At 54.7% G+C, this 21,193-nt stretch overlaps 1 protein-coding gene across 1 annotated transcript in view; it reads right to left on the reverse strand.

Annotated features, from left to right (window-relative positions):
- SAMD11 (sterile alpha motif domain containing 11) overlaps positions 1 to 21,193 on the reverse strand; it is a 205,223-nt gene that overhangs the window by 148,671 nt on the left and 35,359 nt on the right. The window lies entirely within an intron of this gene.

Raw genomic sequence — 21,193 nt, forward strand, 5'->3', positions numbered from 1 at the left:
GGGGGGGGGCGCCGCCGCCGCCGCCGCCGCCGCCGGGATCCCGCCGCCAGCAGTCCCAGCCTAATGCGCCCACGAGGAGTTCAGAGCGGCGGCGGCGGCGGCGGACCTGCCCCTCCGGGTTAATACTTGACATCTCGGCCAGCGAGAGGGCGCCGCCGCCGCCGCCGCCGCCGCCGCCGAAGACATGATTTCGGTCGCCAGGGGTTTATTGATCTCCCGCCGCCGCCGCCGCCAATCGACCGCACCTCCGCCCCCCCCCCCCCCCCCCCCCCCCCCCCGCCACTGGTGCGCCGCCAGCCCACGCAGCCCGGCCGCCTCCGCGCTCGGGCGGGTTTTTTAGCCTCCCGTTTGCGCGAAGTTCGCGGGGGCTTGGCTGTCGCTAAAGTAGGCGCACAGGAGCCCCCCAGACCCGGCGGCGGCCCGCCTTATTCTGGCGCGCGCGCGCGCGTGTCCGCGTGGGTTTTCCTCTCCACGCGAAGCCTCACTTTCCCTCGCCCGCCTCGCCCCGAGCCAAAATGATAATTGCAAAATTCAGAATTGCGACTGTTCGGCGCAAGCTTCGCAACGCTCCCCTCCCCGCTGCTATTTTTAAAGCAGCAACTTTTCAAGCTCCGCTTCCCTCCACCACGCAACACACACACACACACGCGCGGGTTCCACGTGTGCACCTGCGAAGTGGTCAATCCAGACACTCCACCCGAAAATAAAGAATATGGTGCGGGAAAATAAGCGCCACGGAAAGGGTCAACGTGTGGGTGCCCCCCCCCGCCACGCACTTTCCGTCTCCCCCTGTGGCTGCGCCCCCCCCGGCCCCCCGTGATGGCCACGTTTGTGTTGCGATGTTTCCCCAAAGTGGGAGTGCAGTTCAGGGAGACCCGAGCAGGCAGGCTTCCCCCTCGCCGCCGCTTCCCAACTTGGCCCGTTCACAGGGCGCAAGGGGAAGGAGCGAGGAGCGGAGGGGCCCCGTCGGGGAAAGGGGGGTGCGCGACGCCCAACCGCCCGGCCGCATGGACCAGCCGACGTCCCTTTCCCTCGGCCGAAGCCGGGGCAGGAGCGGCTTCTGGCCCCGGGCAGGCGAGGCGGGCCGCTGAGGTCCAGCCCGTCTTTCCCCAGCTGACCCCTGAGCATGTGCAGAGCGACATTTCCCCTTCGCCCACGGGGGCCGGCACCGCAGCTCTGGCTTTGGGAGAGAGGGGCTCCCTATCCCAAGATGAATGTGGCTTCCGGACGGCACCGAGCCCCTGCACCTCTGATTTGTTACGAAGGACATGGTTTTGTTTGGGTTTTGTTCTTTTAATGAAGCTCTGCAAAAGTCCACGCTGCCGACCATGGCTAACTAGCATGGTAAGAGCCTGTGTCACTTTGCTGCTAATGGAATTATTAGTCCATTGCTCTGATATTAATGTTTTATTATGCGCTTGTAATGAAATTGTTCCACCTTTGATACGTGCAGGAATCTTGCTTTGCCCTGGGCCTCTTCGCATACTGTATGCAAAAGCAGCACACCAATCAATCGATCGAGGGATCGATCCACTGCTGGCTGGGACGAATGGCATTTCCCCGGCCTTATCAGAGGACCTCTCCTGGGGGCTGCATTTCGCCCCTTGCCATGCACCTTCCTCCATGCCCGCCGCCCCCAAACCTACTCCGAGAGGCCGTCGTCCACGCGAGCGCCACATCCCGCGTGGGGGCCACAGATTAGGGGTGGACAGGCGAAGCCAAGGGCAAAACCGGACGAGGCCACAAGTACAAGAAACACCAGCTGCTGCCGCCACATTTCATTTCTATTCCACCCAACAGCCCAGCAAACAAACGCCCGAGACAGTTCACCACCCCCCTCTCTCTCCAACAGCAACAGCAACCACAGCACGACTGTTTTTCCAATAATAAAAACCCAACTGAACAGCAAAAACAATTTTAATACAAGCTGGACCAGTTAAAAAGGCCCAGCCCAAGGTTTTCACTAGCAGTACCTGAGCTTTAGGAGAAGCTTTGCAAGATATTTAAATGCAGAGGGAAAACAGCACAAACTCTGGGAAACCACCCAACTATCCATGCTTGGGGGAGAAGAAGTGTGTCCATCTTCTCGAGCACCCAGGGAGGTGGGATCGGGACCGCACTCTGCTCCAGTTATGGGAACCAAAAGCAGACCTCCAGGAGAACAAGTTATCTCAGGCCAGAGTAGCTGACCTCCTTTTCAGATGGGGCTCCCTGACTTTTAACAGGGGCAGAGATTCTGCAGGAAATCAGGTTGAGGCAGGGGAAGCCCATCTCACGGCCGCTCTGTTCTCCAAAGGAGCCTGAAGGTGTGGAAGACAGACACGGAGGTGTGGTGTAGCCGGCCAGAGTGCTGGACTGGGCCTTGGGAGTGAGTTCTAGTTGCCAGGAAGCTCCCTGGACGACCCGGTCCAGTTGCTGGCGCCTAGCCAAGCCTCACAGGCAGCGTGTTGTGAGAGGCAGTGTGGTAGAGTGGTCAGAGTGGCGGGCTGGGGCTTAGAACATCTGGGTGCTGGTCTCCACTCAGCTGTAAAGCTGACCGGATGGCTTTGGGCCAGTCCCTGCCTCTCAGCCTATCCAACCTCACAGGGCTGTGGTTGTAAGGAAAAGACAGGAGAGAGGAAGGCTTGGTCTCTTTGGAGGAAAGGGCAAGATGAAAATAGAACAAACAAATAAAACCTCAAGCTAAAATGTGGGATCTCTGTTTCATACAACTTGCCTTTCCGAATTTGGTGCCCCCTAGAATACTCCCAGTGTTCCAGATTATTGGCTATGCTGGCCAGGGCCATAGGGAAATGACATCCCAAACATCTGGAGGGCATTGAACCAAGGGGGGGGGTGCTTAAAACATCTGGCTTTAGCCATCTGGAGCTGGGTATTATTGTTTTTGTTGTGTATTGGGTTTATCATGTCATCCACTCAAATAATGTTTTTTGGGTTTGGATGGACTAAAATGTAATAGAAAAAGCAAACAGTCAAGCACAGAATAGTAGGCGGCTGAATTCCTGCTCAGCTGCTGATCCAGTCCAGAAGTTCTGGAAAAACAAGCTGGGGAAAGGAATGCAACAACGACAACAAACAAAACCCCCAAACACACCTTCCTCACCCCCAGAATTAACTCTCCTCTCTGTTGGTGGAAGGAGGGGCAATTATGTTGATTCTGGTTTTCCGTTCACGGCTTGGAGCATTTCTTGCTCTCTATTAAAAGGTCCGATGACATGATTTAAATTCTTCTTCTTCAACGTGGTGCTCTCCAGATGCGATGGACAACAACTCCCAAACTCCACCAGCCAACACATGCTGGCTGGAGAGTGCTGAGAGTGGTGCCTGAACGCACCTGGAGGGCTCCAGGTTGCACGCTGATTCAGAAGATTGCATTAAAATTTATCACTTGTTTACTTGCCAATATCTCTTCACATTTAAAATTAAGTTAAAAGGGGGGGGGGGAACCCTGCAGACAGAAGCCAGGCTGGCATGCTGCCTGGAGCAAGAAATGGACTGCTTTCCAGCCCTTGGAATATTAGACCTTGCGTGGCGACAACCGGCCTTCCTTAGCTCTGAAGAAGAGCAATGCGTCTCCACCGTGGCGAAGACAGGGGCGAGCAGGGCTCGGAACTCTGTCTCGTCTCCGCCTGTCGTCGCCAGGGACAAAGTGGCGCCAGATGGGCCCTCTCCAGAGCCCTCGCCTGCCTGTCAAAGCGGCCAGAGATTCTGAATGCAGGACGGCACGCGGGCCACAGGGAAGAGCTGCTAGATGCGGCTGCTCCGGTGCAGCGAGGCAATCACAGTGCCTCAGCTTAACGGTCCTCTATGCAGAAGGGCACTTTCGATGGCCACGTATAGCACTTCAGTTGTGCACTGCACAATTCCTCCTCCTCCCCTCCAGCTAGTATTCTGTTCTTCAAGACCGCTTCTGCCTTCCTGTCCCTTAGAACAACACGAAAACTGTTTGTTGAACATGATTAAAGAAATACTGAGAAGATGCAGCTTCGCATTCTAGACCCCCAGCACCACTGGGACCACGGGGAGAAAAGGTTTTCCTCTGCACCTGCAGCTCTCCAGGTGTCATCTGAAGGGCCCCCTAAGTTGAGGGGCCCTGGCCTTTGGCCCCTAGTTCCATCTCTATCTGTGCCGCCCAGATGAAAGCGGATCATGAAGACAACCTCTAGGTCAGGCCCAGGAATGCTCCGTTGGGAACACCTTCAGAGCAGGGACACCCTCACCCCTGTTTACCAGAGAAACCTACGCACCCCAAAGCCTGCCTACTCTGGATAATTATTCTTCAGTGATTTGGGCTCCTTCTCATATTTGAAAATGTACCGCTGCTACTACAGTGACTATGTATGATAACAAACTTTTCCAAGACGCCTTTCTCAAAAAAAGACTCATGGTAACAAACATGAAACATTTGAGACAACACCACAATTATCCATCCAATTATACCACCTCTGAAACTACTGAAGTGATGCCATGGTTTGTTAACCATGAACAACCCATGAAAATAACCCATGCTTTTTTGTAGGGTTGTGAACTGTTCATCATAGTTGGTTATCTCAGCTGGGTTCAAACAACACAGTAACCTATGTTCCAACAACAACCTACAGTGACAATGCACACTAGACTCTGGTGGTGTGAGCTATTGCAATGCCCGATCCTACTTCTGTATGCACCACGAAAAAGTATTTCCTTCTATTTGCTCTGACTCTTCAGTCACTTAGCTTCAGTGGTCCTGGGTTATGAGAGTATAAATTACTTTTTCCACATCATATACCATTGTGCACACTTCTATCATGCCCTTCCCGACTCCTTTTTCCAAGCTCAAATTAAAAGTGAGTTCTGTGTTGTAGATGGGGATTGAGGTTTGAACTTGGATCGAAAAAGGCTGAAGGCTATTACTTGAAGATACTCTGGTCCTGGGCCATTTGTGACTTTTGCGGTCAAATTAGAATTTGGAACTGAGCTTCTGCTCTGGATTTGGAGGTAGAAGAATCCACTGTAAAGCAATTTTCTGGGATTCAGGATGGAGTGGAGGTGGGGAAGGGTATAGAGAATAGCAAATCTGCATGCAGATGTGCAAACAGAGTTGCCGGGAAGGAATACAGAAACTGCAAGTGCGAAGAAAGTATGATTTGCAGAACACAGAGCAGAGGAGCTGACGAGCTGAAGAGAAAGGTTAGTCCCTGCTGGATAACGGCTGCAAGAACGTTGCTTGCTTCAGCGGGAGGTGTGGAGCCCAGCTGCGGGGCACTGCCTGCCAATCTATTGGGGGCAGAGCTTGGCTTACCCCACAGCCATGGTCCAACACCAGCTCTGCGGAAGCAGCAGCCTGCCGCAAAGAGTGCTAAGGCGGCGCCCCAGCCCCGATGCACCCGTGGCGCCCCACTGCAGCCACAATGAGTGGGGACACGCTCACCCGCTGAGGCCGCCAGGGCCTGAATCGCAAGGCACAGCAGCCGCGGCCTTCTCCCTTTTGGGACAGCTTGGGGCAGCCCCACTGGCGCCAGTTACATGTTTCGGAGGCCTTTGGGCATGACCCCCGCACCGGGGCCTCCTCCGTCGGAAAGTCCCCCTTCTCAATGCCACAATGGCCAGCTGCCAAGGATGCCACATCCTCTTTCTCAGCTTTGCAACCACTTGCTTACCTGCTGGGCATGGAGAGAGCCCAGGAGCAGCCGGGCTGGGGTGACAGGGAGGTGAGCAAGCAGGCCGCGGCAGTAAGGGGGGGGGAGCCTGCCCTTGGCTGCAGCCCGGACTCAAATGCTCCGATCAGTCCCCTCCCGAGTCCATCCAGCTCGTACCTCGGCAACACGCTTAGCTGAGGCTCCCAGTCTAAGGACGGGGAGCCAGGGCTGCTCTCTCTGCTCCCGGTCCTTTGGGGCTGGGCCACGCGCAGCGCCCGGCAGCTCGGCCGGGGTCCTGCTCGGTAGGATCAGCATCGGAGGCCAGGCCCTCACACAGCCTAGGGCCAGACTGCTTCATCAGGGGACATTATTATTATTATTATTATTATTACATTTCTATGCCACCCCTTGCCAAAGCCTCGGGGCGGCAGGCGCTGGCGAAGGGGAGGGGGCCGATGGGCCGGGAGGAGGTGCAAGCAAAGAGGCCACAGGGCTCTGTCTCCGAAAGGCAACGTTCCGGGAAAGAGTCCAGGTTTCGCTTGCCTTCACCTGATGGCGACCGCAAAGGCCAGAGCTCCGTGCCAGTTTCACAGAGCGAGACAAGAACGATCAACTAATCCTATAAACTTTCCCCCACCTCCAGCACGAGCGGTCAAAAGCTCACTTCCAAGCAAGGCCTGACAGCGTTTGCAGAGGAAGGAGACACGGTGCGTCTTTTATAAACAGACTGGAATTAGAAGAGTGGTCTGAAACAGGGCTCTTGATTTTGTTATGAGAACCCCATGGGGGGGGGTTGTTTGTTTGCTTTATTTCTTTTTTCTCCCCCCCCCCCACACCGCCCCACCGCTGCCTGCCTTTCCTTCCTTCTAGTTTTATTCCCCAGGCAAGGGATTAATTGAAGGAAGCCCGTTGCCACGGCAACCACTGAATGTGGAGCTTTAATCAAACAAAACTCTGATAAGATGGGAAAGTGAAGTAAAGATGACAAAACAAAACAAAAAAGAGTAAGATCCGCAGTGAAACTATGCCGAACAGTGGAAAATGCAAACAGGTGGCTCCGTGGATCAGGCCCGTTCCCTGGCGCTCCTGCTCCCAGAATGCTTTGCGCTAAGCCCAGGCACGGGCCTGAGGCAGAAGAGCATCCGGGACCACGCAGTGCCAGCACGGCGACTTAGAGCCAGGCCACGGGAGGGAAGTCCTCGAAGCGGCTGTGCTGAAGCAGGCCGGAGCCATGCAAAAGTCGGATGCCCCCAAGCAATGTGCGCTGGCGACCGGAGGGACAAGCGCTTGGCATGCCGGCCCCCTCTGCCCAGCTCCCTCAGGGGGAGCAAGAGGTGATGGGGCCGTGACGATCTGCACCGACACGTCACCTGAGCTGCTTTCTCTCCCCCCAGAGCAGGGCTTTGCTTGTCCGCTGAAGACCAAGCCTCCAAGCGCAAGAAAAGCCTAACACAAAAACCTCCCAGCAAGAATACGTTGCATTACAACAGGGGGAAAGTACAGAGTTTGGGGGAAATTAATACCCCCTTCCCCCCAACTATTTATCTATCTATTCGATTAATATCCTGCCTTTTTCCTACAAAGGGCTCAAGGCAGCTTGCATCATTCTCCTCCTCCATCTTATCCCCACAACAACCCTGTGAGGTAGGTTGGGCTGAGAGTCTGTGACTGGCCCAAAGTCCCCCAGTTGGCTCCATGGCTGAGCGGGGACAAGAACCCGGATCCTCTGAGTCCCAGTCCCACGCTCTTAACCACTGCGCCACACTGGCTCTAGGGAACTGCCACTAAGCTCTGGGGAAAGGGGCATTCTGTGGGGAGCGGGAGGTGAATTAGGATCCCCGAGAAGAATACTTGGAAGAGTGCTGCTCCTGCCCTGCTCCCCCCACAGCGCTGCTCTTCTGTGCCTGGCGTATTACAAAGTGGAGAAGTGCCACGAATTTCCCATTTCAAGAATAAGACACTGGGCTCCCACTCCAAGCCACAGTGCTGGCTCCAGGTTTCTGATGGCCCGCGAGCAAAGACCCCTCCCTCAGCCACCCCCGTGCTCCTCATCCTCTTCCTCGTCATGGCTATGCTTCACGACCTGGGTAGGCAGAGGGCTGGGGAACGAGGAGGCAGCAGCCTCTCCTGCTCCTCCTTGGCAGGTGAAAAGCAGGTTGTGGTGGTGAAGAGCAGAAACAGCCCTGGAGGGCCCTTGTCAGCTGCCCCTTCATGCCTACCCTTGACACCGGCCCCATCTCGCCATTTTTTTTCCTAGCCCTACAGCCAACATTTGGTTCCTTACCGTGATGGTTTTCCCCACCTGACTCAGTTCTGGGGTGATTTGTTTGTTTGTTTTCTTTTTCATTTTCCTGTCTAGGAGCTTGCTCTAGGCTAGCATGCACAACTGCCCGCCACAACTGCCGTGCTGGACAGTTCTCCAGCTGTAGCAGTCCCCTCTGAAAATGAGGCTTTAGCGAATTTTAGAAGCATGGAGGAACCCTCTCTATCAATCAGCGGATAGATACAAATACGGATATCAGGGGAAAGCGCTGGAGACAGCGTCCCTGCCCTTGGAATGCTTATTTTCCTCAGCAGGAGGTTCTCAAGGAAGGAGAAGCCCCATTTCCCTCAGTCCGCTTCATCTGGCCCGTCTCTCTCCCTAGCCATCACTGTCTCACACAAGGGCAGTCCCCAAACAGGCGTGCCTGGAACTCATCAAGAGGCAGGCATAAGTCTTTGATGACAGGCCCGCTGTAGCGGCTCACGCCGACGTGCGAGAGGCGGTGGGACGGGATGACCGCGCGCAGCAGACGGCAGGAAGCCGCGGCGGCTAACCCTTGCTGGACCAGGCCAGCCCCTGGCAATTACTCCTGGGCGTGGGGAGCGGGAGACAGACCGCTGGACACGCAGAGGCAGAAACGTGCACCATCGGGGCAAAGAGTCGATCTCCAGCCTCTGGGAACCATCTTCCGCAAAGGCTGAGGTGCAAGCTAGCGGGGGCAAATCTTTAGTTTGGCCCGAGGGACAGATTCAGCTTTGGAGCAGCTCTTCGGGAACGGAACGTGTTCCAGTGGAGGGCAGGGTGGAAGTCAAACGGGTGGGCCCACATGCCAAAAAATACCCATCTGTTTCAATTGAAAACTTTTGCTGTTGGAAAGGGACCTGTGGGAGAGGAACTTCAGCATTTCAGCGGGGGGGGGGCATTGTGCAAAAGTGGGCAGACTACCAAATGAGCACCAGGAGGAGAAAGGGGCAGGGGGAGCTGCCTCCTGGAGGACCCATGAGGGTTGTGGTGGGATCCAGCTGGGCCTGATCTTTCCCCTGGGCCTACGGTTTGGCGTTGGGCATTTTAGCAGCTGCGTGTTTTCCCTGAAGAATGCAGGGTGTGCAAAAAACCCCCCCAAACTGCTCTACTTCCCTGCCCATCGAGGCTCTCCATGCATAATTACGCTCGGGAATCCCCTCAGTGATTTGGCCCGCAGCAGGCGCAGGTCTCCAGCATGTGCTTTCAGTATCTGCGCTGGCCCCCGAAAAACAGGAATTTAACAGCACAAGGTTCTCAGTCGCCATCATCCCACTGAACTCTGCTATACATTTGCGGTTTTTACTGCCCCGAGAGTGTTTCATAAGGGTGGCCAAGCTCCGGTTGTTCGGAGCATTTCGGTTCAAACACTGATTAAATATCCACCCGGTGTATCAGTGGCTGCCTGGCGCTGCTTCGATTCGTGCTTTGGAGAAGGGAGACTTGAGCGATGAGTGGGTTGCCTTCAGTCCTGCCAAACTCAGAAATTCGCTGAATTTGTTTGGTTGTTTGCTCTGAAACTGTTATTCCTCACTTGCCTCCCCAACGGCGAACACCCGAAGGGGCTAGCAAACAGGAATCATTCCACTGCGTTTATTGTATTCCCATTTATCTATACCACCCAAAAGTCAAAGCTCTCTCTGGCTAATCTACCAGGTCCAGCATCTTGCCATCCAGAGAGAAAAACAGTTCCTACAAGAAGCCCATCAGCAGGGCTTGAAAGCAAGGAACGGAGTGCGCTTTTAAATAACATTTCCCCTGCCCTCCAAATCCTTTGCCACAGGCTGGGTTCTGGCAGCAGATGCTTTGGCATTCCATGCCAGATAAGGTGGAAAGTTACACCCTGCAGGCTAGAAGCTTGGAAAAGCACTGCTGCGTCTTATACCTGCCTAGCGATAGGGCTTCATCTATCCCATCCACTCGCCTTCCCTCACTGTTCTCCGCTTCCAAAATGGTGCCAGTGGAACACCCCTCTGGAAGGTGCAGAGTGGCGAGTGATCTACCTGATGAAATCAGTCTCACCCAGGGCAGAAATTCTGGCTTCAATTGCATTTTCAGTGGCATTGATCATTTCTATGGGGATCAAAAATGGCAACATCTGGAGAGGAGAGGAGAGGAGAGGAGAGGAGAGGAGAGGAGAGGAGAGATTCCCCGTGTCTTCAGCATCAAGCCACTTGTCACCCACATGCTTACACAAGACAGCTTGAGACCATCTCCTTTTTGATCTGGCTGGGGAACCGGACTGCTGACAGGACTTGGGCTGCAAGCCAGCCACTCCGGAGCCTGCGCCCAGGTCAAGCCAGCATCAAAGGCAGAACTTCGAGAGCCGCTTGGCATCCGGATTTCCCCTGCCAACCTACTTCTCCTCTTCCGACTGTGGCACCTGCTGTCCTAGAAGGAGGGAGGGCCCTGCATTGCATCGCAGAGGCCACAGCGAGTCGGGGTGGGGAGCATCCGCTGCTCCTCACCAGACCTGGCAGCCAGGCCCACCCCACCACAGACGATCTAAAAGGCAGGGATGGGCGGATGCCAGAAAAGTGGGTGGGGGGGGGAGTGGGCAGGACTTTCAAGGCTGTAAATTGACCTCTAATTAATTGTTTAGGGGCCCCTCTAGCCCACTCCTGTCCAGGGGGCTGCTAAGGGCCGGACTGGCTTCCCTCGCCTCCATCCACACAGATCCCCATCAAGTGCCGCCAAGCGTCGCCCGAAGTGCCAGACAGGTTTGCTGGCTGGTCCAACGTCCGTGCCTGGTGCTATTTTTGGACAGTGGCCAGAGCAAGTACGCTGGTGCTTCCCCAGCTCAGGTGCGCTGCCCCCATCGTACTCTGAGGGGGGGACTTCGCTCCTGTCAGCAAGAGCCAGACCTTAAACCACGCGGGTGCTTTTTGGCTGTGCCCCTTTCGCTGTGGGCCTCCTCATGAGTGCAGAACCTCTTTTGGCGGGATGGGCAAGGTGAACAGGAAGGTGGACCAGAAGGTCCTTTGGCCTGACAGCCCCGCTCTTCCCCTGTTCTTGTGGTAAAAGCAGATGAAAGGTGTGTGTGTCATTAAGAAAAAAATAAAGCAGCCACGATTATTTTCAGAGAAGAGCAGGCCGCTCCCAATCTCTCTTGCACCCAAGCCCGGCACATCAACCCTACACATAAATAGCAGGCACTGCCATTGAGAAGCGGGATGCAGCGAATTTCATGCTCCCTCATTCCCCAAGAGACAAGAAGCTGTCTCTTGTGAACGGGGAGTGCTGGCAGCTTCCAGAGCGCCCCCAATTTCTGTTTATTTACCAATGTGCCCGCCGAGTGTGAGAAAGCAGGCAGCTCCCCAGACGGCGCTATGAGGCAGAGCAGCTCGGAGAAAAAGAGTGTGCTCGGAGCCCCTCACCCCAACCTCCAGCCAGATGCAAAAAGTCAGGCTTCCATTGCTCTGCCCTCTCTGGCAGCCTGCAGCCCTTCCTGGCCATCAAAGAAATATCATCCGGCTAGACATGAGTGCCCACTGGATTGGAAAAAAATCTTTAGTAATAGGTAAACAGAAGGTTAGAGAAAAGGTCATCTCAGCCTTCAGTGGCTATTACGATACACTACCAACTGCCGTGTGTAAAGTTGGCGGCGGGGGGGGGGGGCACAGTCTGGCAACTGTGAAATAGCCCTGTTGTCAGCACTATCCACAGAATGCTCTTTCTATCAGGTCTGATTGAGAGGGGACGAAAGCTGCAACGCCACAACGGCTCTTACACCACTGGTGCCTGGTTCATTAACCGGGTCACAAGATGCAGGGACGAAAGAGATGAAACAGCCTCCTAATCGAGTCCCGGCCACCAAACGGGCTCGCCACAGGATCGGATGCCTGAGAGCTGAACTTTTAAACCAGGGGTGCAGAAAGTGCGGCTCGTGAGCACCCCCAGCCACCCTGCATCTGATGCCACAGCAGCGCGGTGTCAGCCAAAGCATTCCTTCCTCATCTCCAGCACGTGAGGAGACGGCAGCGGTAAGGCAGAGCTTTCCCTGGCAAGCCCAGACAGGAGCGCCCCCGGGCCTTGCATGTGTCTGCATGCATGTTTGTGCGCGTGTACAATTGTGAGACGGCATGTGCAAGCGCGTGTGTGTGCACACCCTCCAGCACTGCTTGGAGCCAGAGAAGTTGCCAGCTTTGTTTTAAGCAGAGGTGTTTGGAACAACCCCAAGGATCCAGGAACGCACGGGCAGCCCTGCTTCACCAGACTGAACGTCCGACCAGTCCGAAATTCAAATTCACACAGAGACCGACCAGAGGAAACCGCCAGCAGGGAGCCCAGTGCCCCAGCGACTGCTCCGCAGCAGCTGGCGGCCTCATGCCCCGCGTGACGATGAGGAGCGGCCATGAACAGCCTTGCCCTCCATTAATCTGGCTCGGCCCCCTTTCAAATGCCCAAGCTGGGACATCCTGTCCTGGCAAATTCCGGAACGCGACCTGTGCTTTGTCCTGCCTGTTGTCTGACCTGCATCTGCTGCCGATCAGATTCATGGGATAAATGTGGAGAACCTCCTGCATGTCAAAGATACGCACTGACATTCCACTGACGGGGGGCAGAATCCAGAATTCCCAAGGCCCAGCCACACACTCTAACCACTACACCACACTGATCAGGTACATACCTTTCTTTTCATTTGCTCCTTTGGCTGATGCACATGCCGTCAAAGAGAGCCGGTGTGGACCCCGTAAGAGGGAGGAGACGCCATGTTCCCAGTGGTTCCTTGAACTTTTCAGTTCGGCTCAGTGCAACGAGGCTCACTATATAGGGTCCCTGTAAGGCTGCGATCCCATGTGCCCTGACCTGAGAACATGCCCCATGGAACTCAGTGGGGCTGGTGCGCACTTCTTCAAAGATATGCGTTTTTACTACATGTGAACTGCAACACTAAATTCAAGAAAGTACAAACAGCGCCCTATTGTATGTGGTAGAAACAGATTAATTCCTCATTCCTCCCCACTCTCTTCATCAGCCTTCCCACCTTGGTGAGCTCTGACCGTGCAGCACCAGAAGAAAGATGTACTACGGAGCATAGCAACAAGGATTCCCTTCCGTGTCTCAGACCCTCTCCTGTAACTTGGAGACAATAATTCCTGAACTGCCTTAAGAGGGCTATTTTCAGGATTACAGAGCTCATGAATACATAAATGGGACAATTATTGCTTATAATATTTTATACTAATTTATCATTAATTCCCTTCATTGGGAATAAACCCCATTAAATCAGGAGCGGAAGTGGGGACATAAAAGGTTTCTTTATACTGAGCCAGGCCTTTGGTTCATTCAGACCTACATGGGTTTTCCAGGTTGTCAGGCGGGACTCTTTCCCGGCCCTACCTGGAGATCGAAACTGGAACTTTCCGGGGCCAATGTACTCTGCCGTGGAACTACAACCCCTCCAGACTCAATGGGGACAACCACCATGTAAAAATTCACAGAGCTGGACTGCAAGAGACGGAGCAGCTCCTGTTTTGTGAATTTAGCAAGTGGCCTTGCGACGAGCCTCAGCCTTCCACAGGCTGAATGGCCGAATCAGCTTATTTCATGGTACTGCTGCGAGGATTATTGGCATAATAAGGGATATGGGAAGTACTTCGGACATGCTATGGGATCTGCGGAAAGGACCGTGGTTCTGGGCTGCACCCCTCTGGGCTGCACCCAAGAGCCGCACGAGGGAGTGTCCGGAAGAGGGTTGTTTTGCATGCGAAGCTGCCACGAGGCTTCTTCCCGTGCCCCCCGTTCACCAGCCTGTTGATTTCCCACCCACCTGCCAGCCCAGGCGCGCCACCCCCACCTCCCCAGGCAGCTGCACTGGCTTCTCCCGATGTAATTAACAAGGAGCAAAGGCCTTTGGGATGCATTAGCCCTGCTTCAGGCAGCAGAGAGCGGATGGGAAAATAAATGGGCCCGGGAACTCTGGGGACATGAGCAGACAATGAGAAGGCAGCAAGTGGAAAAGAAATACTGCTAGCCAAAGGGGAGAAGGATATTTACGTCCATTCCTCCCCTGCGCGGCACGCTGGAGAAAAGGGAGCAGGGCAGGCGCTGGGAGAGGCAGGCTGAAGATGGCGGGTAGGAGGTTGGAGGCCCAGCAGCAGGACGATGCCAGGCTCAAAGTGGAGCGAAGAGTGGCATCTCTGAGCTAATGTGGGGCTCAAACGGCTCCTGGCCAAGTGTTGCCCCTCGGCTCTCCGTGGCATCGGATGACTGCATGCCAACGGCGCGTCACTCGTTCTCTAGTTCAGGAGTCCAGAAATGTGGGTCTGGGGCCAAATCCACGTGCTGTTCCGGTCTGTCCCTGTGGGGATTCCCGGGTGGCTACCCCCCACCGGCCCCTCAACCAGCAAGCATCTGGCGGTTCCCTGACTCCGGTGCGGTTTTCTCCCCACTCTGGAAGGTTGGGATGCCCCTCGCAAGGCACAGCTGCCGGTACCAAGGTGGAGGGGGCAATCATTTTGCCTTTGGCGCTGCCTGCTCTCCTTTCAGCCTCCACCACCACTGGCATGCAGCCCCCCGAGTGGAATCCGGCCCCGGGAATGAAAGGTTCCCCCATCCCTGCTGCAGCCTGACGACCTGGAAGGGCATGCCCAGGGCCCATACAGCTGAATGCACGCTCGTGGGAGTGCTTGTGGCGGGTGAACTGGCTCCTGAAACTGGACGTCGGGTCGGTAGCAAAGCAGGCAGGCACCCTGGCGCTCTGCTCATGTGCTTTCCAGCCAGCCTCTGTGAGGACAGCATGAGGGACAGCTGTACCCGTGGCCTGATCCAGAAGGCCTCCTCTTGGTCCCAGAAGCCTGATGAGGCCTCTGCTCATCCCTGTATTGTGATTCCCACTACATCCTCCTCTGCAGACCCCCTCCCCCTTCCACAACATACTGTTCGAGCCAGGAAATGGCTATATTCCTCTGAACTGGAAAGAGTAAACTCGAGTGAGCAGGAGCACTGTTCGCCCTGCCCTTCGGAGGGGCTGGCCCCTAATCTATTTCCCACCAATCCAGACCTCAGAGCCCTGAGTGTGCGCCAGCGTAAATGTTTTCTCTCGCCTCATGCAGGGAGCACTTTTCAACAGGGATTTCAGCTACAGGAGGAAAGATTAACACCCCCTCCTCAACATGCTGCAATGCCCTCAACCTCCATGCAACATGAAAATTTATAAAAAAGTATTTTCACTGGTACCAATCGGTGGATTTTTTTTTTTTTTTTTGTCAGTTTAATTGCCATGCATGTGAGGAAGAAATTTCCAAGGGGTGCATGGTCAAAAAGCGAAAAGTTAACCCTCCATTTCCTGCATTCTCTGATGCTACAATTATCTACTCCTGCATGTGTCAATTAAACTTGGACCAACATTTTTCACTGGTTCCAGCGGAAAGACTGGGCCCAAATCTTCCATGTGGCTAGTAATGCCACTGGCAGAGGGAAATCCTTCTGAAAGGGCACCCCTGCCCAGCTACTTCTGCACTGGAAGACTGAAGAAGCCCTGATCTTCTTCCAATTGCCTGCTGACATATGACAAGCTCGAACTTGAAAACTCAGCCTCAAACTCCTGCTTGTTACAGTGGGGGTGCGTCCAGCAGTAAAACTGGTGTTAAAACTCTCAGTGTGAATGCACCAGGGTTTCCCCGGACACAGCGATGCCTAAATGCAAAATGGCATTTTCCTCCCTAAAACAAAAAGGGGAAGCACTGGCTTGAAAGAGGCGACACGGCTAATGCTGGGCAGTCGGTGATTCTAGGAAGGGGCGGCGGCCTGCTGGACAAAAAGGAGCCAGGAAAATTAGTCTGAGTTCATTCCAGCAACACCCCTGAGAGAAGGGCCCCTTCTTAAAACCCTCCCCCATGGGGACTGACTGGATAATTAATGGCCTGGCAACTAGAACAACCTACAACATGAAGGGGAATCAGCTAGCCTGAAGAGAGGTGGGGAGAGGTAAGATGTTAATTATGGCCTGCAAAGCACATGCGGATCATTGGAACAAGGTGCCAGAGGAGAGCATCCAGCCTTGGACAACAAGAAAAGAGCAGAACGAAGACTAGCTAAAAGGTGTGATGGTTAGCCAGCAACAGGAAAATTTAGCTTCCTCTACAGCAGGAAGTTTCAGAAGTGCCACCATGAGCCCACTGCGGTCAAGGAAATGGCTTTTGTTGAATCTCCAGAGCGACAGATGGTTAATTCAAAACAGAAATGTGAATATATCTGTGGGCATGTGTGAAGATATATTGATATGAGTATTCCGCCAGTATATATAAATTCCCAGCTGCCACTGTGAATTCTCTCTCTCTCCTGGTCTGAGGTAGGGACACACGAATCTGTCCATTTCGTTTTCACCCACATTCAAATCTTTTCCATCTCATTTATGAAAAAACTTGCAAATTTGGGTCAGTTCTACTTAAAAAAGAGAACGAACAAACAAACCCAACAACAACCCAGCCGCACCAGCCAAACGAAGTTCGTTAACAGGTACGGCCATTCCCAGCAAGGAAAAGACGTTGCTGTACCGGTGTGCCATGTTAAAGATGAGGAGGATGCTAGGAGGCAGGGATGGCGAACATCAAACAGGGTCGAATACACAGCCACCAATTAGTGCTGCACGCATGAAATTTGGCGAGTTGTTTTTTAAGCCCCAGACGTTACCATTCCGAGTCCGAGGCTGGTTCAAGCACATGAGGCTGCGCTTGCCTCTGAAGCTAACCAAAGCATACAGAAGCCCACTGAGAGTTAGAACAGGACTTGGGAAACCCATTCTAGTCTCTGCATAGCCAAGGAGGCCACTGGGTGACTTCAGGCTAGTCACTAATTCAGAGCTAACCTGCCTCACAGCACTGTTAAACTATCAAACACTGCCCTGCTGGATCTTTCCACCACGTCGGGGGGGGGGGGGCAGTACTGCCCACTTTGGGAATCACTGAATTAATAGAACAGTATCCTGAAAAAGGACTTGGCTAGCTGCTGGCACCCTGACCAAGGACACGCATTCGTTGTACTATCTTGCTGCAGAATCTTCCTGTACTTTTTTGTAGAATTCACTGGTGAAAAGTCTCACTGGCTCGAATCCATTATGTCTTGATCGTTTCACTAAAGGCGTTTCCACTACACTTTTGGGATGACCCCTTCTATTTTATTTCACTATGGTAGTAGAGATATCACGTCTACGGCAGATGTGGTTTGTCTGCTGGAGGGCTTCAGTCGCTTGCCTCCACCTATGCGCAGCCTGTGTGCTTGCACACGCATGCAAATGTTACAAACTGCACACTGCTGAGAGAAGTCAAATCCACGTAAGCACCATGTCCCTGGAACTTCCCACCAAACGGAGACGCAGGGCGAATGTAACACAAATGACACCACGTCCTGCTGTGGCAGAATCAGGCTCAGATTCAGGTGGATCTAAGGGGTAAATACAGCAAGTTTTACCAGGCAAGAGGAAGAGTTCTGAGAGAGTTGTGAGGAGCAAACCATGTCCAAACACAGAGAAGCAGCCAGATACAACACACGGTACAAAGCAGGAGTCCAGGGTCACTTACGGAGCAAGAGCGAGGAACATGGAGACAAGGAACTGAAGCTGGGGAAAGATGTCGCTTCCGAAAGTCAGCCTGATGCTGCCACAACTTTCTGAACTCTGCCTGGGGCTCGGGCCAGCTGGCAAAAGTTCTACTTGTGAGGAGGCCTGACTCCCAAAGAGCTCTGTCTGCACAAGTTTTCTCTTCTGAGACCCCAGGATCCCAGGTCTCCTGAAGCATCTTCTTCCCCAGTGACACCTGCCTCAGGTAGCAGAGGGGCATGACATACGATACTCGTGGACTCCAACACCAACCGAACATAAGAAAAGCCCTGTAGGATTGGACTGAAGGTGTACGTAGTATGGTATTCTATTTCCAGCAGATGCCAAGGTCCACGCACAGGCGGGAAGTCAACAGCCTCCTCTGCCCTTCTCGCTTCACAGCAACTAATTGGCACGGCAGGGACCTGCCACTCCTGAAGTGGCCGCCGTGTCCAGCAGCCACTGCTGTGAGGGACACGCGAAGCCTTTGCCCTAATTCACGCCCACTTTCCTGCCCCTGGAGAAACCTGCAGCTCAACAGCTACATCCTACACCGTGCCGGAAAACTAGTTCCAGGCTCGTCCAGTGTGTTAATGGCTGTTCTGCAAAAGGGGCTTAGGATCTCTTCACAGAGAATTCTCAGGATCATTAGCAAGCTACCGTTGCCAGGCTTATTCTAGACTGGTATATGATTAATACCAAATTAAGTATAGCTATGAGCTGTAGCTCACAGCTCCCCTTTCGCCCCTTTCAAATGTACAGTATGTTCAGAGTGCATATATTCTCTTACCTGGCCAAGCCTTTAAACCAAAACAGGGGTGGGAAGGAAGAAATGGTCCTCCCTGGAGGGCAGCTTCCTTGGCGACCTGTTGTGCCCACCTGCTGGTGACAGGTAGGGCCAAGCAGGCAGGGTGTTCCCCTCATGAAATGGCCCAAAAGGTGTGCAAAGCATTCCAACACATGCACATAAACAACTTCTCTGAGTCTTGGTTGTTTGGATTTATATCTTGCTTTTGGGGCTCGAGGAGGCACATGGGCAGGTGTCCTCTCCCATCCGGACATCGGCCTGCTTAACCTCCCCAAGTCTGCTAGGTAAAGCACTCTCCGCCCCCAGCTCCCCCACTTGGCTGCACCTGAGAATCATTCCCCGGGAAGCTTCCTGTACATACTTAGAATATACTTTCAATCTGCCAAGTTTTGCCCTTCTTCTCGCTTTTCAGGAATGCAGAAGTCTGCATGGAACGGCAGGATGAGGGAGGAGATAAATACAAGCGGTGAGCTTCACAACGGGGGCAAAGCACATGGCTGCCTGACGCCCCCCCCCCCCCCGCCCCGGTAAGCCCAAGATCCGAATGTCCAAATCGCACCACTGAGCAGCAGACTTGGGGGCTGCCATCTCTCCTCGCTGGACCAGCAAGCAAGAGTCCCACAGGGAGAGCCCCTCGTCTCTGTCCCTGAAGCTTCACCCATTCCATGCCTGCCTGCATTCCTTCTCCCTTTCTGTTAAAAGCCAGTTTGGCAGTGTAGCCAGAGCGCCGGATGAAAGCGCTGAAGAGCCCTGGGCGGGGGAGAACCAGGCTCTAATTCCCAGTGAGTCCGGAGACTCGCTGGGTGACTTCAGGTTAGTCGTGGAACCTCGGCATCCCCCACCTCATGAGGTTGTTCTAAGGATAAGCGGGAATGAAGGGTTGTGTGCGCTACCCTGACTTCCTTCCAGGAAAAAGGCAGGCAGAAATACAACAAGCAGAATATAATAGACCTCTTCGTTCTCGCAAGTGTTGCTCCAGCCAGAGAGGAAGGCAGGAGCGCCCAGGCACTGACCCTCCGCCCCGCGCAAGGCCCGGCTGTCCCTGGCTGCCAGGAGCGGCTCGGGCTGCAGAGGCAGCGTCGCTGCTCTGGAGTCCCCTTGCTCGGGGCCCCGCCGCCGCCGTCGCCTGCTTGGCAGCCGCCCCGGAGCCGCAGCGTTGCCGCCGCCGCCGCCGCCGCCGCCGCCGCGGGAGAGAAGTAATAAATAACCCGGCGAGAGGAGCTGAGGAGCCCGGAGGGCGGCGCAGACCTGCTGTTGCTGCTGCTGGAAACTCCTCCAGGCCCCCCGCCCCCGAGCGCCTGGAGCCGGCCGGGCCAGACGGAGGGAGGCGGGCAGGAAGGAGGCGGGCGCGCCCCAAGCAGCCCCATCGCCTCCGGGCCGTGCGGCGGCGGCGGCGGCACCCTCGCCCGCCTCGCCCGCCGGGCGCGGAGCCGCTCTTGCCCCGCGCGCCACGACGCCGCCTGCGCGCCGCTCCCCCGGGCGCCTTCTCTGCGTATCTGCGCGCAGGGCTGCAGTGGGGCAAGGCGAGCCGGCCCCCCACCCGCAGCCGCGCAGGCCGAGCCGCGGCGTGGCTCCGGCAGCTCCAGGCGGGCTCCCACGTGGGCGGACGCCGCCTGGAGAGCACAAAAACACACAGTCCTCCCCCCACGCACCGCACCGCACCAAGCCGAGGCCGACCGGCGGGCCGGGCGCGGATGCGGCCTGGGCCGGAGTCTGAGGCCGCCATAAGCGAGGGGGCCCACACACGACCAGCCCTCGGGAATCAGAGGCAGCTGGAACTCCCATTTTAGTCCCGGGCTCAACATGGTGCTAGGATCTGCATGAGTTTAAGTCTTACTACTTTTTAAATCCGAGTTGGCAAACAGTTCACTTGGAGCAGTTCTAACTATGAGAGATGCAGAAGCCATTTTAAAGCCTGCAATAGTAGCTGAAGTGCATGCCCTACGTGTCCATTTAAGCCCCCACCCCACCCCCGCAATGAGCCAGTTAAACGCAGGGCCTAAAATTACTTCGGTGCAAGTTTATGCATGTTCAGACAGGAAAAGGGTCCTAAAACTCCCAGGCCTGCTACAGCCATGCCCGGAATCACAGCCCACTTTTCTACCTAAACTTGCACAGGATCACACCCTAAGTGTGTGAAGTCAGGCATCTTTTGAGCACTGCCCTATATATAGTGGACTGACTGGGGAATGCTGGGAGCTGTACAACCTCTTTTCTGTCTGAACATGCATAGGACTGTACCATAAATGAAGCGACTTCTGGCAGCTCCGGAACCCCTCCCTGCAGTTCCCCTCTCCCCGCAACTGGTACAAAACCAATGTCTCTTTTTCTCCAGAACATTCAGGCAAAAGCAGCAGCCAGGGGAAACCAGCGTGACCCCCCAAATGCCTCCCAGTGCCCACTCGCAGCTCACTGAGAAAAAGACCTTGCCCCCCACCCCCTTCCCGTGCAGAGCTTGCCCTTTTGGTTTGTGAGCCTGAGGGCAGGGCCTGTCTCTTCCTTATTTTTACTGGTGACAGAAAAACAGGATAAAAATGGCAGTGAATCAGTCAGCAGCTACAAGGGCGGCAAAATACTCTGTCGTGGCAAAAATGGCTGTTAGAACATTCTCCCTGCCAGGATCTGCCGTCCGAATCCTACCGCAATCGCCGAGCTAGTCTGCCTGTGCCAGGCTGCTAACAACAGCTACTCGGAAGAAGACGCACGGATGCCTCCCGCCGTCCGGCACAAATTCACACTGCTGAGCTTTGTTGCCCTGGCAAACTGGAGGTTGCAGAAGGCCTCCTAAACGCATTTCACTCAGAGGCTGCCAGAGGAGAGCACTGGAAAATTCAGCGGCAGACGTCTTGCCACAATCCCCTTCAAGAATAAGAGAAAATCAAAGCCACAGGAAACAGTTCTGGACAGCTCTCATCTATCTACCCAGGATAGTCCCCTGTCGA

Source organism: Varanus komodoensis, unplaced genomic scaffold (assembly GCF_004798865.1).
Source record: "Varanus komodoensis strain SLA01 unplaced genomic scaffold, ASM479886v1 scaffold48, whole genome shotgun sequence".
In the NCBI taxonomy this organism is placed as follows: Eukaryota; Metazoa; Chordata; class Lepidosauria; order Squamata; family Varanidae; genus Varanus; species Varanus komodoensis.